Source organism: Canis lupus, chromosome 3 (assembly GCF_048164855.1).
Source record: "Canis lupus baileyi chromosome 3, mCanLup2.hap1, whole genome shotgun sequence".
In the NCBI taxonomy this organism is placed as follows: domain Eukaryota; kingdom Metazoa; phylum Chordata; class Mammalia; order Carnivora; family Canidae; genus Canis; species Canis lupus.
In genome coordinates this window covers 38,849,339-38,868,744 of record NC_132840.1, presented here as the reverse complement: position 1 = coordinate 38,868,744, position 19,406 = coordinate 38,849,339, and the positions used below count along the sequence as shown (strand labels likewise).

The following is a 19,406-nucleotide window of genomic DNA, read 5'->3' as shown; positions in this document are numbered from 1 at the left end:
GGTGATAATTCAGATCCAAGTAAATAAGAAAATAGTGACACTTTCCCTTGGTACTAGCTCTTCATATTAGAATATAAAAAGCAATGAAGACCTGGTCAGATAAGATAAAAACTGCGAAGAAATGAAAATGATCTAGAATACTGCCTGAGATATAGATACACAGGCATACACAAAGTCATTCAGAAATCATCAAAAGACTTTAGAAATCATTAGAAACCCATCTGGCTCTAGATATGTAATACAGCCTTAGGTATTGTATAGTGTTAATATGAAAATATCATAATAGGCAAGAATTGGAAATATTTTACTTCAGCTATATTTCATCTGCTTTACAGTGTATATAATCTACAAGTACAGTAGAACACACCTATGCCTTTCCATCAGTGAGTCTCCACGTACTGAGGATGCAAGCTTGAAATGTTTTTGACTGATTCAAAAATGTGGCATCCGTTGATTTAGCAGTCAACTCCCACGGCCACTGCTATGTTACTGGTTCAAGGCAACATTTCCCAGGTGCTTACTGTTTTAGGCTGTGGACTGAGCTAATTGCTTTATGTATGTGACCTTTTTAGTCTGAATTCAATATGATTTTATGACATTGATATCATCTCTATCCCCATTTTATGAATCAGGGGAGAATAAAGTACAAGTCATTTGCCCAAAGTCATAAAGCCAATACGTAGTAAAGCCAGAATTCAAGTCCAGTTCTAACTCCAAGCCATCGCTTAGCCCCACACTCAGACTTGATGCTCCTCTCTTCCCTCTAATACAAAAAGCCTGGCCCTTGAATGAGTCCCCTAAGCTTGAGTTCAAATCTCATTTCTGCTGCTTATTAATTGTGTGAACTCCCTGGGTGAAAATTGCAAGTGTGTGTGTGTGTGTGTGTGTGTGTATGTGCATGTGCACAATATGCCAGTATAGTACATTGTACCTTTTTCCAGAGATGCTGACACATAGCTCTGAATACATGAATCTGCCTTCTTGACGAACTCTGAGTCATTTTACTGGAAAACAAGTTCACATGGTAATGTGTGGGCTGAAGCACATGACCCCTCCATAGAAAAACAGAAAGTATAGCAATGTGATTTTGTTCCTCCAACAAACATGAAGAAATGGCTAGTTGTTCTTTTATTTATTTTGTTTTTTTTTTTCTTTTCGATACAGTCATCTTTTGACCTGTACCTGGTATTCTGTGTAACCTCCATGCACTGATGACAACAAGGTCAATTTAGAAGCAAGAAGGAATGGGAGAAAGGAAGAGTGGGAGAAGTCCTAATCATTAATCATGATGTGAAGAGTTTCACTTCACTTATAATTTTAAGTTTTATCTATATATTTACATACCCACCTACCTATCTACTCACACACATTCACACATAGCTCTTGTTTAGGGGTAGTGATTATATGGGTGTACACATTTATCAAAACTCATCAAACTGTGTGCTTAAGATCTGTGTGTTTTTGCTTTATGTACATGTATATCAATCCAAAAATTGTAAAAAAGAAGAAACACCTATAAACATGTATGAGTGAATGTGTTGGAATATTCATATTTTATGTAACTTTAATTACATAATGCCTACCAAACAGAGAAACAAAATTGAAGCGCCCAGCTTCCCAATCTTGACTGCAAATACACCTCATACTAGCCTCCTGATCATAAAGGATGGGGTGTGCAGAGGCTCTGCAATGCTTCAAGAGATGGAGATGCTAGTGGAAAGATACTGGGTTTTGGAGATAGGCTTGGCATTGCATCTGGGTTCTGCTAACTTACCCGATGTGTGAACTAAACCTCAGTTTTCCCATTTATAAAGTGGGAATGATAATACCTTCTTGCAGCGCTGCTAAGAATTTCAGCAATCCCCCTCTCTGAACCACCACGTCCTGACTAGTCTCTTGACTTAATTAATAGCCCCTAATGGCCCCAGGGCCAGTCAGAGTGATTTTTCAGGAATAGAAAATATAGTGCAGTGATTAAAACGATAGACTGACTATAGCAGACTGCCAGAGTCTGGAGTTGGGCATTACCACTTATACTGGCTATATCATCAGGGACAAATGATTTAACTTCTCTAAGAACTTCTGTTTCCCCTTCTAAAGATGGGGATAGTAATAATACACCTCTCACTGGACTGCTGTGAGGATCATGAGTTATTTCAGGTAAAGCACTCAGAATGGTACTGGTACATGGAAAATGCTCCATACATTTTTACATATTTATTATCCTACTAGCATACAAACTTCACGCGGCCAGGGGGGTTGACTGGATTTATTTACTGTACTGAAAACTGTGCCCAGCCAGAATAGGTAATCCATAATGACTTGTTGAATGAATCCATGAGTGAGTTAAGTCTCTCTGGGCTTTTTCTACACAGAGTACTGCTGACATCACATGTGGAGGTTTTCCCTCACACCAATCAATCTTGCACCTCTCCAAACACCAACAAACAACAACTGTCCTACAATTCAATTCAATTCAATTCTGACACCACCCAGAGTTAGCGTTCAACTCTATAGGTTTAAGGGTTCAGTCCTCCATGACTACCTGCCATGTCAATGTGTCACAAGTCCCTCCTGTACTTCTGACTATAAACTGGGGGTTCTCATGAACAGCCATCCCACCTTGGATTGGATAATTTGCCAGAGCAGCTCCCAGGAAAACAGCTCGCTTACTATTACTGGTTTATTATGAAGGATATGATTCTGTAACAGCCAAATAGAAGAGATGCATAGGCAAGGTTTGGGGATGAGGGGGTGGGCACTCCCACGCCCTGTGGGGTACACCACCCAAAGCTCTCCAAACCCTGTTGTTCAGGGTTTTTTTTTTTTTGGAGGTTTCATTACATAGGCTTGATTGATAAAAATCATTAGCCACTGATTGAATCAACCCAAGTGGAAGCTGTCTGTGATCCCCAGGCACCAGTCATCTCATCAGTATGCAAAAGTATATATCATTTTTCATGCCAGAGATTCCTTGGATCTGTGTGCCAGGAATCATGGATGGAGATAAAATCTTTAGTTTTTTTTTTTTTTTCCTATTAGTTGCTTTGACTACTAAACACAGCAATGGACCCCCGCTGCCTTTTGAATGAAATTCAGATTTTTGCAGAATGGACTAGAACTTCCAGATCGTGCTTTGCTGTCATCTTCAACCTTCTTTCACTCACTGTCCTGGTCATGCTGGAAACCACTGGCATCTTGCTATTGACTGAACATAGCAAGTTCGTTCCTGCCTGCTCTTGGTCTGCCAGGAATGCCCTTCTGGGTGTTCGACTGTCTGGATTGTTCATATAATTTAGGGTGTCTTCAAATACAATCTTAAAGAGGCCAGGGCAGCCCTAGTGGCCCAGCGGTTTGGCGCCGCCTTCGGCCTGGGGTGTGATCCTGGAGACCAGGGATCGAGTCCCCCATCGGGCTCCCTGCATGGAGCCTGCTTCTCTCCCTCTCCCTCTGCCTGTGTCTCTGCCTCTCTCTCTCTCTCTCTCTCTCTCTCTGTCATGAATAAATAAATAAAATTTTTAAAAAAATCTTGAAGAGGCCAGACTTTGCCACTTGGCTGAAACAGTCCACTTCTACCAAACATCTATCAGATCACCTCATTTTCTTCTCTTTAAAACCCTTCCTAGCACTTAGCATCACCTGAAATTATATTGCTAATTTATGTGCATCTTCATTTACTGTCCCCCTCTTCCTCTGTGGCCCTCACCTCTGCTTCTCCCTCCTGAATCTAAGCTCCATCAAAGCAGGGTCCTTGGCTTTCTCATTCATTGATGTATCTCTGTGTTTAGCAGGGCATTAGTTAAACATTAGCTGAACATATATACTTATTTGATTCTTATTTTAGTAAGGCACTGTGTATGACTTGCCTCAACTGAATGCTCACAAACATTCTGTGACAAAGGCCTTATTATCTAAATTTATAACAGAGGCTCACAGAGGTTAAGTGACTTGCCTAAGCTAATATGTGGCTTAGGTAGGATTTAAAACTTGCCTTAACTCATGAATAAGACCAGGCTTATTCCTTATTCCACAGCCAGTCAATTTGCAGATCTTTGGGTTAGTCCATGACAATTTATCTTCCCCTGATGTCTTTAGGGCCCTGTAAGACCCTAAAAGCTTACTTTCTCCACTGTCAAAGACAAATTCAATTATAGTCATTATATTGTGTTTACAAAGGCAGGAAGGTGGATTCATTGATGTAGAGAAAGATTGTTCATATTAATTTTTGAAACAAACAAAATTCCTGCCAGCTGTATGGCCCTGAGTGAGACCTTTCCCCTCCCTGGGACTCCCTTTCCTTATCAGTAAAATGAAGGGGTTGGATTAAGTTATTTCTAAAGTCTTGCCAGGTCTGCAATCTGTTGGTTTCATGCACGTGTCTTTTTTTGATTAACTCCCAGTTGACAAGTGAAGCAATTACTCTGTGATATATTTTATTAGGCTTTTACTCGGCCCACTCTGAGAGGCAACATGCCCACTGTGTTTCTCCAGTAAGGCGTAGTCTCACTCCAAATTTAACCACAACAAACTAGCACAGGGGAGTGTTTCTACAATAGGGAAGGCTACCTACCATTGCTGCAATATTCTGAGGTGGGGTCCTAATATGTGGCCTGGCTGCTTAGGGGTTGGGTCCAAATATGAATAGGTGAGCAACTATTCTTCCTCCTTACCTGAGCTCGACTTGCCTCCTCTGGGTTTTCTAAAAGCCAAAATATCAAGCTTCTTACTACAAGCATCAGACTACAGATGTCAAAACGGTAAGCCATTACCCATCTAATGATCTATTATCGACTGGGGAAAAAGGGTCCTGCTGATATTTCTGAGAGTTCTGGAACTCAAATAACAATAATAATAACTATAAATCAACAACAACAACAATAATAATAATTAGTAGTAGTAGCTAACATAGTACTTACTATGGCCTAGCACAGTATTAAACATTTTACCTACTTTATATCCCCACTTGAAATATGAGGAAAACACACAGCTTTCGAATCTTAACCATTCACTGTAAAACAAAGACTTCAGTGATACAGAGACCATAATTCAAATGCTAGCTCTACCATTTAGTGCTCTGAGTCTCATATTCTTCATTTTGAAAATGGGAGCTTTAATACTTATTTTATAGGCTTGTTTTGTAGATTAAATGCTTAAATCTAAAGTTATCATTAAGACCACTATCTACCCATCAACTGAAACAAGCCCTGTTTACCTAGAAGCTTTATTAAAAGGCAAGAGTTGACAAGCATATATTTGGGTACATTTCAGGTTGGTGGAGTGGGTGGGCTAGTGAAGGTGTTGGGTGTCAATATTCTCATGGCTCCGTATAATCATTTCCAGACAATTATTCCTCCATCTGCAAGCAAAAAGCTTTGCTCGTTTGAGGTTTATACCATCTGGTGATAGATATACGATCATGGGCACATCCAATGCAGCTCACTGCTGTCACCCTTGGCCTCTTGCTTGCATCCCTATGTTAAATGAAGCTGAGACCCAGATCACCTAGTCTTCCCATCTACCTGGAGATTTGTCAATATCTTGGAAAACTTAAGTATCAATTTACATGACCTATCCAATGCTTGAGTCTTATGGCTTCAAAATGCTTCCAACTCCAGGACCATTCATCTCCACTTTACTCCAGCATTCATCCCCACAGCCAAACTCTGAAACTCATCACCAACTGGTACTGGTACATTTATGTATATCCCAATGCTCTAATAGCCACCTTCTGGCTTCAACTGCCCATCAGTCTAATTCTCTCCTTTATCCCATCATTCCTACCAAAGGTCCTTCTTCACCTCATGGTAGTATCAAGATTCTCAAGCCTCTCCTTTTTCTTTCAATCTGTGCACAGACCCCTTCTGGCTCTAATTTCTTTGGTAGCTAGGGTATAATCCACCATTTATTATATCAAACACATTGACCAACAAGAATCATCACAAATACTCTCTTAGTAAAATTTAATTGGTACCTCTAATTCACAGAAATCATTTGGCCAGTATATGCTTCATTTATGGCTGGAAGAGAGAAATCTCCTTTAGGACAAAGGAGGCCAATGGGTGATTGCCACTCAAGAAAGCACAACATCTGGAAAGTTTTCAAGAGTTTGAACACCTTAGAAACTTATATTACCTGCCTCAAAGTTAATTCTATACAGACAAGATTCTCTGGCCAACAGATCAGGAACCATAACTAGCAGCAAGAAAATCAAAACATGACAGTATTAATATAGCACACAATGACTGAGGTGCAAGGAATGTTGGGTAGCTGCTAGGGCTAATTTCTCTGTGTTTAGGTTAGGTTGGTAAATAACCAAATTATCTAATACACAGACTATCTATCCACCCACCCATCCCTCCATACGCTCTAAAGCTCCCTGTGTTGGATCTCCAAGTCTCCTAGGCCAAAGTCATATTAAAGGGTAGATTCTGGACACACTGGTTTAGCTGTTGGGGCTGGCCACTGACTCTTTGCAGTATAGGAGTCCTTCTGGAAAAGCCAGAATTCATTTCAAACCAACTTCAGCAGGGAAAAGACAGGAGGGAGCTTGAAACAAAAGCCAGAGTTGGGTAGGCCAAGGAGGGCACCAGAGGACCAAAGCAGGAGAAGGGCTGGAGGGAAACTGGGAAGACAGGAGGGGAGAGAGGAGACCGAAGTCAGAGAGAGGGAAAGGAGTGGAATGCAAATCTTGGATACTTTACTGTGCTGTCCTTCCAGTTTGGCTTATAAGCTTTTCTTTATTTCCAGAGCCCCATGGTTTCCTCCTTTCTTAGCGCTGAGCACACATTAGGACAAACACCTCTTTTCTTATATGTCTCCCCAACTAGACTATGAGATCTAAGAGGATAGAGACCATCAACTTTTGCCAGTATTCCCAGTAACTGATATAATGTGACTTTTCACTAAATGCATGCTGAGAGAATGAACAAAATGAATGAGTAGATGGATTGATGAAATAACCAATGGATCAGAAGTCAGGAATCTGTAAAAAGCAACTTTGGGATCTCCCTCAGTGAAACTTGGTGTTTCCTGTCAGTTCAACATATTCTTCAACTGTCAGATGTCACAGCTAAGTTCATAGGCTCTGGACCGACTAGTTTGGAACGTTGGCTCTTCTAACTGAATGGCTTGGCCAATTTACTAACCTCTTTGTGCCTCAGTTTACTCATCTGCAAAAACAGAAATCATAGAATTACTCACAAAGTTACTAAGATAAAAATAAAATGCATGTACAGCATTTAAATTAGTACAATTAGTAAAAACTGGGGTTACTTGTATAATTATTACACTCATCTCAGCCCTAGCACTACACAGGATCCTATGATATGTTCTTGAGTGCTACTATTTAAAGATAGTCCTTCCGAATCTTCTGTTACATGTGACATGCTGCCTGGGAATGATAAAGAGCACGGAATGAAGAAACCATCCAACACTGAGTACCAGCTGATGCCTCTGGTTCATGAGGGGAAAGAAGATGAATAATGAACAGAACGGGGGCTGTGGGGAATAAAAATTTAGGAGCTTCTAGGTTTAGAAACATGGAAGTTGTTTTTTTTTTTTTTTCTTTTTTTAGATTGGACTTCTAGGCCTTTTACCTAAAACAAACAAAGAAAACAACAACTGTGTCAGCTGTGTTTACGAAAATGGGCTTGCTGTGGTTTTCACGGACATGGGGAATTCAGTCCACTTCCCTCTGCTTACTAAATCATGGACAGGCACATGATGTACTGGAAAGAGAACTGATCCAGAAATCAGGAGGCTCTGGTCCTGCATTAACCTTGGTCTAAACTCTAATTCTGAACAAGTTGTTTCCTTTCATTGGATCCCAGTTTCATTTTCTCCAAAATGGCAAGTCTGAGCCAGATGTTGGTTTTGTGGTCTAACAAATGGTGACTGAATACCTGCTGTATACCCCAAGCATTGTGCTAGGTAGGCACTGTGGACACAACAGTGAGCTGGGCAGCTCTGATCCCTGGACCTCATGGAGCTTAGGGTCTCCTAGAGGAATGCAGATGCTAGAGGAGAGGGCCAGAGGGAGATAAAGCTAGTCTGGGAGTTAGGGAATGACCTGGCAGTGTAAAAGGAGTTGGCCCCATAAATAAAGTTGATGAAGAGGCATTTAGGCTGCACAGAATGCATACTTGACATTGAAATATTATGGTGTATTCAAAGGACTAAAAGAAGTCCAAGAGTAGATAGAATGAACAGAAAGAGTGACCAGAGCCAAAGTTACAAATGAAGACAGGAGTCAGAATTTGACTGGTCTTGTAAATCATTATGCCAAAGTGAAGAGAAAGCCATTGGAGGGTTTTAAGCAAGAGCAATCCTATTCGTTTGTAAAAGATCACCTTGGCTCATATGTGGACAATGCATTAGAGAAGGTAAAAATGGTGGCAAGCAAACCAGCCAGGTGAGAGGTGATGATAACCCAGACTAGGGTGGTGAGTGTGGAATTAAAGCCAAGTGTAAGAATTCAAGAGACATGAGAAGTAGTTTAGAAAGTGACCATGAGAGACTGAAGTGGAAGGGAAGGAGAGTGTGGGTTCAAAATGTCCTTGAGGTTCTGGCAGAGGAGAGTGAGTAGATGTGGTGCCATTTATAGACTGTGCCACGAATAGGCCGGGGCCAGTTTTGTAGGCAAAGGTGTAGATGATGAATTCACCTGAACACGCTTCAATCCAGATACCTAAGAGCCCTTTAAGTGGACATGTTATATGGACAGCTGCTGAGCTGTGGGCTACAGATAGTAAATGAGTCCTTAGAAGTGGATGAGACGGATAGAATTATCTAGAAGACCAACATACAGTGTTGTGCAGAGGACAGAGGGGAGCTGGCAAATGAATTTGGAAAGCAGTGTTCAGAACAGCAGGAGGAAAATCACAGACTGTGCCATCAATGGAAGAATGTGTCAATACAGGGAGTGTTCCTTGTTGCAAAATGTTGCTAAAGGTAAAGCAGGGTAAGGACTGAAAAGCCCTTTGTGCTGAGCAATGGTCTAGGATAGCATTACTGACTGAGGCTAGTACAATTTTGGCTGGAATTGTGGAAGTAAAGAGCTGATCATCCTTGGTTAAGGAGGCAGAGGGTGCTGGTGAGAAAATCAGGACAACGGAGATAGCCATCTTTTAAAATACTTTTGATTGTGAGAAGGTAAGAATTGGATGGGGCTGACACACAGGAGAGAGGATTTTGTTTAAGATGAGAGCGTGTGTAGTAGCACTGTCCAAAAGAAATAATGTGAGCTATGTAATTTAAAATTTTCTAGGGGTCACTTTAAAAAGTGAAAAGAAATGAGTAATTTTATTACCTTTTATTTAACTTATTATACCTTATTATAAATATCATCATTTCACAAGTAATCAATACAATTAGTAGATATTTTATGTCCTTTTATTCATAGTGACTCTTTGAAATCTGGTGTGTAATTCTCTACATTTCAAACCGCACTAGCCACATTGAAGTGTTCAGTAGCCACATTCGATTGGTGGCGGCTGTATGGGACAGCACAAGTCTAGAGCACATTCCAATGCTGCCGAGAAGGAGCTAGCTAATAGAGAGGAGTGAGAGGATAACGGATTCAGTGGGCTGTCAGAAGGGGGGTGGGAATGGAGGAGCCTCCGACAAACAGGCTCTTCCTTTATAATCTCTTCCATTACAATAAATGTGAAGGAGAAAAAGTCTGAATCTGGATATGAGCAGTGATGTGCTGATAAATGTTAACAACTGGCTCTACCAAAAAAACCTAAAATCAAAACAAAATTAAAAAGCCCTACTTTGTAGCATTGGCCAATTCTGCTAGTGTAAAGCCTGCTGTGGCCACCTTCCATTTACTAATGTGATATCAGTGAACACAGAGCGCACTCGGGAAGAGACCTGCGCAGTCAGCTCTCCTGCCAGGTGTGAACCAACTGTGGCACGCCATTGGATGTAAGATTTAATGGCAGGTGTCTTTCTAATGGCTTCTGTTGTCTCTTTAAGGTAGGTGGCAGCTGAGAATAAGGAGGTCCTATGTCTGAATGCGAGAGGAAAGATGTGGCTGGGAATCCGGGAGGTTTGATGAAGTTATTACAGAAAACAGGCAATTGAGCTGACATGTTAGCTTCCCATCAGGAAATAGATGGACTCTCATGTTGGGCAATTGAGACAAAACTCAATACTGGGTTTATTTAAAAGAAGATTTAGGAAAAGAAACAGTACCCTATGACTAGCAACAGTGGGGAGCCCCTACTGCCTCTTGGCCCAAAGGAGCAAGGAGAGTGAGAGACTCCCAACATCCAGAGGGAATGCCGGAGGGAGAGGTCATCTGTAGGGATGGTGGCCCATGGTGGATGGATCAGCTAACCTGCGGCAACCCAGCAAGGAGGGAACCCATATCTTCCATCTCTCCTCCAGGCACCTACTGGAGCCTCTCCCTGGCCAACTACACACCCAACTACACACCAGGTGAGGGAGGCAGTCTGGGGACAATATACAATAACACAAGCCTGCTTTGTGGTTGTACAGCATCTTCTTACAGTGCTCAGTGGCCTTTAGGAAGGCTGGATCCATCCTGGATGGGGATGTGGTAAGATAAAAATAATGGAGAAAAAATTAGAAAAATAAAATGGTCATATGGACCCTGGCCATGTGGAATGAGAGAAGAGGGGGCAGGAGGAAAATACACCCAGCCCTTCAGAATGCATGTTAACTCTGTCTGATGGGCCAGGAAACGGAAACTCAAAGCGGTACTGCAGCTTGTCCAAGACAACGGGTTTAGTGGTGGAGTCAGGAGACACGTCTGTCTAGCTTGAAAGCATTTTCCACCCTACTGTTGCATCCACAAGCAAACGAATAGTTGCATTATTGGAATTCTCGACCCCTACAGATAGAATCCTCTATATTCTCCATGTATATATACATTCATACACACTGAAAAGCATAGATGCCTTTGGGTATTTTCACAACAGAAGCTCATCCTGGATGTACAAGCTAAGAGGTGAAGTGGGCTAAGATGAGGAAAGCACAGAGTGTCTTTTCTGAAATTAAAGTGGAGCCAAGTTCTCAGGCACGCTCTGTTCCTCACTCTACGTCTGCTCTGGCCTCTCCTTAAAGCAGCACCTGACCAGGTCACCTTACCCATGGCTAGTGGTGTGGGCCGATGGGGGAGATGGTGCCATATGACCTCCCCTGTGCGTGCCACATGGACAGAGGCCATGTGTGCTCCCAGGGGCTGGCCGCTCGGCGATGATGGGCTGAATGGAATCTTTCAAGGACCATGTTTTCTGTGTCAAATATTACACGGTCTGACAACAGGATAAGAGATGAGAAATCCGAGCTGCGGAGCCAGGGGCAGTGCCCAGGAAGCTCTGGAAACAGCGAGGCTGGAATTCCTGCGATGTGACCCGAGAGCCTCATCTCTCTGGGCCCATTTATGAAATCTCCTCATTTATAATATTTGGCCAATACCTGAGAGGGGAGTCGTGGGGATTAAGTGAGCCCAAGCTCCTGGTACTCGTAAATGCTCCGCCAAAGGCAATTCCTTCCATTTCCCTGTCCCCTTCTGCTCCTTCTTTGTTTTGCAGCATTATCACTTTTTTTTTTCTGACACTATATTCCATTCACCGAAGTTAGCAGTGGTTTTCCCACAGCTTCCCAATCATGATTACACCAGGGTTTTTTCTGTGTTTTGTTTTGTTTTGGTCACCTTTGGGCCTTGGTGACCCCAGGTGACCATTTTGTGGAAACTGCGGCATTTTGGATCGTGGCTTCTTCCCCTTCTTTGAATAAACACTGAAAGCTTTCTTTCCCACTTATCCCAACTCTCGTTTGCCATCTGGTGCCTGGGTCGGCCGCATCTGTGTTTGCTTAATGACTTTAGGCGAAGGCCGAGTTTACATATGGGAAGAAGGAGAGGGCTTTGCTGATTTCTTCCATATGTTCATTTATTCGTATATTATGATTTTTGTAATCTCACCAGCATAGATCCCCTTAGACAATCCTTACACTGTTCCCTGGGACCTCCTCCTTTGTGTGTTCAGCTGGGAGTTGCTGTGAGAACGTTTTTTGCAGCGTCTGTTACCTTTAGCATTGCTCTGTGCGACTTTTAGATGGGTACAAAATTAAGGTTTCGGAGGTTCTTCTTTTGGAATGGAGGAGGAGGCTTATTAGATTTGGGTGATTCTGTGGAGTTGGGAGACCTGGGTTCTAGATCCTTCTCTCCATCTGCGAATAGTGTTAACTCGGATAAGCTCTATAGCTCTCTGGCCATCAGACTGCTCGTTGCGGATGAAAAGACTTGGGCTAGGTGTGCTCCCACACCTGCAGGCCCCACAGAGCTTTCCCTCTCCCCTTTCCTTCTCTTCCTCTGGGTCCTGGGATTCCTGCTTTTATAGATTTATACCTCAAGTCCCAATGTGTGCTTTCCCTCTTCCCAGCTCCTGAGCAGAGGTGTGCATGGAAGAAAAAATCCAAGAAAGGCATCCTATCTTCTGCATAATGCAGGAACGGGAATGCAGGATGAGCTCTATTTCTTGTTTTGTAAGAAGTCATCTTTTAAAATTCTTTTTATTTTAAAGATTTTATTTATTTATTCATAAGAGACGCACAGAGAGGCAGAGACATAGGCAAAGGGAGAAGCAGGCTCCCTGCAGAGAGCTCGATGTGGGACTTGATCCCAGGACCCCGGGATCACGCCCTGAGCCAAAGGCAGATGGTCAACCACTGAGCCACCCAGGCATCCCTGTAAGAAGTCATCTTGATTTCTTTCTCTACAGTATACTTTGGTCTCACCTTAGTGTAATGGCCCATGAGCTCTTGGAAAGCCATGGACCTGGGTTGGAAACCTGCCTCTTTTCTTCCCAGCCTGTGCCCTGAGTAGGTTTCTTAATTTTCCTATGTGGTATTCTCCCTTCTCTTAAGTGGGAGTACTGCCTGCGTGGCAGGGATGGTAAATGGACAAGGGATCATTAATCCTATCATGGTGCTTTGCATAAAGCAGGTGCTCACAAACTTTGGTTATCTCTGTGCATGGTGGATTCAGTGGTGAAATGCCATGGTGCTGACAATGCCCTCAGAGGAGGAAACGGACACTACCCAGGGAAGATCACAAAATCAGTGGATGCCAAACCTTGACCTAGAACTCGGGACTTTTGATTCCCAGGCTGCAGATCTTTCTCAGGAGCTGAAGGGGGCTGGGGAAAAGTGGGGGACTGGGTTGCATTTACTGGAGACCAGAGAGATGATGGCTAAGGAACGAAGGTGGCCTAAGCCTTACTCATGAGGGCTGGTAAGTGAGGGCTGGAAGGGCGATTCTCAAGGGGACCAGGAACGTGTATTCAGTGCTGGTAGGGGAGGGAGCAGATCTCTTTTTGTGAATGTCCTCAAATTGCTCTAGGAGGTTTTTTCTCTCTCTCTCCCCACCCCCCTCCCTGTGTCTCCTGCCTCTGTTTCTGACCTTATTCCTTCCTGACTAGTCTCTGTGCCCAGGAAAGTGAAACCCCAAAGAACAAAAATTATTTGAATGAATGTTTCTGGATATGGCCAGACAGGCAGGTGAGGTTGTGTTTGATAGTTTAGGCAAGAAATCTTTGCTAGTTTATTTGAAAAAGTGAAATTAATCTGAGATAACAGAGAAATAATACATCAGGTCAGAGGCAAGTGGAGAACAAGAAATTATCTTGTGCACAGCCTCCTCCTGTGGCCCCCTCTGCTCAGAAGCATGAGGAAGAGCAGTGAGGTAAGGGTGGTCCAGACAGTTGTCTCTAAATCCCTTTTCTGTCAGAAAAGGGACTCCAGGGACTGCTCCAGGGACTGCTTCAGGGTATCGGGGTGTGTCTCGGCATTCCTGTTATGTATGACATACATGTATGTGTAACATGCGTGATGTGTACACACATGCGTTTTGTATGTTATGGCTTAGCTGACATTAAAAGGATGTGCAGACATTGGCATGCAGCCAGCAGAGGACAGAACCACATACAAGGAAGGGAAGTGACACACGTGAGGGATGAGAAGGCCAGCGTGGTTGGAGCAGATGGAGCGAGGGCAAATGTGGGTGAGACGGGACCCAGAGGGAGGCTGAGGCCACACAGGGGACCTCACAGTCTCCTTTCCTAGGGTACTGGGAGGCTAGATGGGCCACCACCTGGCTGCCTTGATGCATTTGGTCTGGCAGGAGGCAGGTGCAGAGGTGGAAGGGGCGGGGAATTAGGGTGGTGCTGGTAAAGAGGGAGAGGTACACAGAAATGACAGGTGCTCGAGCTCGGTGATGGATCTGATGGGGGTATGAGGGAGAAAGAGCTGTCGGACATACTGAAGCACTCTTAGATTTCTGGATGTAGGGGATGCCTGGGTGGCTCAGTGGTTGAGTGTCTGCCTTTGGCTCAGGTCATGATCCTGGGGTGCGGGGATTGAGTCCCGCATCAGGCTCTTCACAGGGAGCCTGCTTCTCCCTCTGCCTATGTCTCTCTCTCTCTGTGTCTTTCATAAATAAATAAATAAAATCTTAAAAAAAAAAAAAGATTTCTGGGCTTAGGTATCTCTCCCTGACCTTAGCTACAGACAGAGAGAACTGGGAGGTACTGAGAGGTGTTTGCTTAGACCTGAAATGGCTCTTTCGGGGTCACTGGATGAGGGAGAAGCAGAGCCTCAGCCTGGCCTCCTGCTCGGAGAACAACAGCTACAAGAAAAGAACATCAAGAGAAATAATGTTGCAAAATTCCTCACAGACCTGGCCAAAGCTTACATCAGCCAGTCATGTGCGTTTTAAGCTCTATTATTCAGTTAAGAAATGGATTTGTCCTTGTAAGTGCTACAAGATCTGGCACTTACACCTGAGATGTGAAGGCACTTTTTTTTTTTTTTTTTCTTTTTAAAGTAGCAGAAGCCCCCGGGGACAATCTGGGAGTTTTAAATACAGCCTCTGGACACACAACACAGTGCCTGGGCCCAGACTTTTCCACCAAGGCCTCTCTCCCAGTTTCCTTAGGGTGGTGAGGGAGAGATGGAAGGTTAAGAATATAGGTGTCAAGACCCACGACATGAGGCCATTGGCAAAGGTAGGGCCTTTATGCACAGACATCGTGGAACAGTAAACTATGGCCTGGAATCCTATAAACCTGGAATGGGGTGGGGGGGTGCTCCAGCCAGAAGAGAACGTGTGCAAGATTTGGGCAGGCAGTTCAAGGGGCAGGGGGTGGGGATGGGGTGGTCAGCAGCTTTTTAAGGCTGGAACATAGAGGGAGAGATCCTCTTAAATCAGAAATTGGAAAGAAACTTCTATCTCCTGTACCCTCATCTTTATCAGGTTCCTCTTGAGGGAGCAGGTTTTACTTTCACCTTTGTGGAAGAAGTGGAGACAGAAATAACACCTGGGTGGCTCAGCAGTTGAGTACCTGCCTTTGGCCCAGGACATGATGCTGGGGTCCCAGGCTGGAGTCCCACATGGGCTCCCTGCATGGAGCCTGCTTCTCTGTTTCTCTCATGAATAAATAAAATCTTAAAAAAAAAAATCACCACCCATGAAGCACTCACTAGTAACAGTGGCTAACATTCTTGGGTACCCTATGTGCTTGGCATCTGTCAAAAGTATATGTGCTTTATTCTCAGTAATATATGCAGCAACCCCGAAAGATAAGTATTATCATTATTGACTCTATCTTACAGGGCAAGGAAAGAAAAGTGAACAGAAGAGAAATAATTTGCCCAAGATCACCCAGCTAATAAATGGTAGTAGGTGCAGGATTCAAACCCAGGCAGTAGAATCCATTCACTTAACTCAGTGGCTACCAAAGGGCAAGGTAGTGGGAGCTACCTTGGGTGCAGGCAATGGGGGGCGGTGCACTGTCTCTAGATAATTAAAATATAAAAATAAAACCAGTTAAAAGATCCATCTCTGGGGTACCTGAGCGGCTCAATGGTTGAGCATCTGCCTCTGACTGAGGACGTGATCCCGGGGTTCTGGGTTGAGTCCCACATCAGGCCCCCTGCCTATGTCTCTGCCTCTCTTTGTGCCTCTCATCAATAAATAAATAAAATCTTTTAAAAATCCATCTCTTTTTTTAATTATCATATACATGAACAATAGATGAGTAGTAAAATCTCCCCTCTAGGGCAAACCTTTCCTTCTTGATGTATCTCCCACTCCTCCTAAGCTACTGGTTTAACCACTCTACAAGGTAGGAATTAGAAGTCACATTTTGCAGATTTCCAATCCCACCCAAACACTCTCATTGCATCTGCTGCTCATTTAAGCCCCAATAACAAGTATATTACTTATATGTGCATGTGTTTGTCTTTGCCGTTGGACCATCAGCTCCATGAGGGTAGGGGCTGTGTCTACAGTTCGTGCTGAAGTGCCTGGCTTAACATGATGGTGGTGTTGACCCAAAAAGATATTTGCTGAGTGAACAGACAGGCAAAGGAATGGTGAACAGACAGGCAAAGGAATGGTCAGTGTAAAATAACATTTTCTCCATGAGTCTTCCTGGAGGGAAGAAGAGCCTTGCTCTTCAGAAAGGAAGGTGAGAAAGGTGATATTGGAAGAAGCTGTCAGAATGAGCTGGGCTCTTCTTTCCTCCAGAGCAGCTCTGGAAGTTCTCTGCCAGGTGTGAAGAACCTGGGTCTCAGTGAAGCTTCGAGATTCAGGGCACCTCAACATTCCTCCTTATGGAACTACCATTCCCAGGAAGGAAAGACTCTCCTCTTAGGGACTGCTATTTGAGAGCTGATAGTTTCTGGACCTGTCGAGGGCCAGAAACTCCTTATACTAAGGCACAGATTTAGGATTAGCTTTAGGGTCACACAGTCCTTAAGATCTAGATATAAAAGATCCCAGCATACTCCTTGGAGCATCTATTTTGTTTTTGGCATGTTTCTAAGTTGCTAGATAAATGCAACTCTACAAACACCTCTGTGACCTGGGATGTCATTTTTATTTTGAAATGGGAGCATGTTTGTTTATAAGTTCATTAAAATGAAGAATTCAATACGAAGAATTTAAACAAAGAAAATATATATTTTGCTAAAGCACGATGGAGTCAGCATCCCTTCAGCACACCTCTTTAAGCCCATTCGTTAAACAAGCCTGTAATCCTTTGTAAAACATTCTAGATGTCATGCTGTATCATGTCCTCTTTTTTTTTTTATCCTTTAAAATATATTTTTGTATTTTGCCCCTAAAAATAAAATGATGTCCCAGGGCAACCTTTCTGGGTGGTGCATCATTGTGAGATGAGAGTTCCCAGGTCTCCTCTGAGAGGTGGGTCACCGTGAGGTTAGTCCTCATGCTCAAAGCCAACATCCAGGAGGGAAGCTGCATGAATTTCATGGTAAGGTGGTACAGTAGGGGCAGAGGTGCTCTGACATCACAACCAGCCACGGAATGGTTTAGAGTTTAACACGAGTCTTGGCAGAGAACAGGCAAAGATAAGGTCAGAGGGAAAGTTTCCTGATCCCCAGCATCTGCCATGATATATTTGAAAAGTTCCTTGGGGTTGAGGGAAGGGTCCTAAAGAAGAAAGTCCTCGGTGAAGGGTGACACCAGAAAGCTTGCCTATTTCTCTGACTCACTACCTGGAGTTTTCATCCTACGAGACAGTTTAATGAAGGCAGTACGTCCAGAAGATGAATGTGTACACATTTGTTATGTCTGGCAAGAAAGGATTAACGAAATAGCATAGTACAAGCATGTTTATCATATCCACTAGCTAGAAGATGGGGAAGCCTAGAGCAGGGTCCTAAGGGAGTGGGTGGGGATGGGGGAGAAGTATGGATAGAGGGGGCTGGAGGAAAGAAAGGACTTTACACACCCTTCATAGCGTAAGGAGCGAGAGACAACTAGATACCAAGTAGAGGGGGCTTTGGAAGTATTTTTTCCTTTTGTCCAAGATCCTATCTTGTCCCCCTGTCTTTCTTCCACCCTCCCTCTCTTCTTTTCTCCTTCCCTCCTCCCCCTATATGTGTTTATTGAACATCTACCATATGCCGATCACTATTTTAGGCTCTGGCAGTCACTGGTGAACAAAATCAGCATGGTCCTCGCCCTTGGGAAATTTAGAGCCTTGTAGGAGAGACAGACGGTAAACAAATATTCCACCAAATGTCTGTAATCACGCATCACAGTAAATGCTATGAAGCAGAAAGACAAGGGGCTCCATCATGTTGTGTGAGGAACACGAGCTTCGATGGGGGGTGGGGGGAGGCGTCAGGGGATCCTTCTCCCTGGAAGTGGCATTCAAGCTCATAGCTGAAGGAAGAGCAAGACCTAGGTCAAGAAAAATTTGTGTGTGTGAGGGGGAGGGGCAGCATCAGCTTTTATTCCAGGGAATAAAAGAAATAATCACAATAATAGAGATGATAAAAGCAATAGGTACTTATTGCTTACCGAATAGTTTCCATGTGCCAGTTGTTATTGTAAACATCTAATAACTATTTATTCATTTAACCCTCACAACACCTCTGTGAAGCAGCTTATCATTATTGTCCTCCTTTTTCAGAAAATAAAGCTCAGAGAAGTGAAAGAGCATGCCCGTCACAAAGTAAGAGGGTAGAGAAATCTAGATAAAGCTCAGGCAATCTGGCTCCAGCGAAGGAAGACCTGGTGAGGAAGGGAACGAAGGAAAAGAGTGAGGCTGAACTTTGGCAATTGCAGGGGTGGAGAGGGCACAGCCAGCCACTCAGGGGCCAGATGATCCCTTCTAGAATCTTTCTTAAATTTGATGGTAGAAACGCACTGCAGGGGTCTTAGAGGGGTGAGACTGACCTTTTCCAGAGCCCTCCCTGGTTGCAGTGGGGAGGCAGCCTGCAGTAGGTGCCCAGCTGGGAGAACGGGGCAGGAGTCCAGGTGGGAGTAACAGGGGTTTGCATCAGGTACCCCGTTACATAACTAACTGACTAGCTGGGCTTCTTGGTGCTTCCTTCCCTCCCCTCTCCTTCCCCTTGTCCCCAGCTCTCGCTCGTTCCTGCTCCTCTCAGCAGCACGTGGAGGACCCCCAGGTAAGACCCCTGCTCCCGCTCCCTCTGCCGAGCTGCAGATGGACCCCGGCATTCCGTCACCTTCTCCACGGCACCCTTCCCACCTCCCCGCTCGGGATCCTTCTCTCCTCGCCTGTGTGCCGGAGGGAGCAGCTGCTGGTCTCCAGAACCCAGCTGTTCTCCCAACTTCTCGCAAGTGTTTCTTAGCGTCAATGCTTCTAATTAGTTAAAATAGGAAGGGGGGGTTGGTAAACAGAGGAGCAAGAGAGAGGCCTAATTTTAGCTGTAGCCAAAAGGACTTTCCCTCAAATACACTGTGATCTCAAAATACTTAGCCAAGCGCATATGGCCACGGTGGGGAGAGGATTCGGAGAGCACAGAAGGAACACTCAAAGCCAAGCGGGACCGCCCCTGCCTTCCCGAACGTGGGCCTGGATCGGGCCTGGATCGAAGAG

The 19,406-nt window shown here is 44.0% G+C and overlaps 1 protein-coding gene and 1 long non-coding RNA gene across 28 annotated transcripts in view; one reads left to right on the top strand and one right to left on the bottom strand.

Annotated features, from left to right (window-relative positions):
- Positions 1–19,406, bottom strand: part of FGGY (FGGY carbohydrate kinase domain containing) — a 413,650-nt gene that overhangs the window by 10,975 nt on the left and 383,269 nt on the right. The gene's annotated exons all lie outside the window — the stretch shown is intronic.
- LOC140630397 (uncharacterized) overlaps positions 9,034–19,406 on the top strand; it is a 40,589-nt gene continuing 30,216 nt past the window's right edge. The window contains exon 1 of the long non-coding RNA XR_012028171.1: positions 9,034–9,150. This is a non-coding gene — a long non-coding RNA (uncharacterized lncRNA). The remainder of the gene's footprint in view (positions 9,151–19,406) is intronic.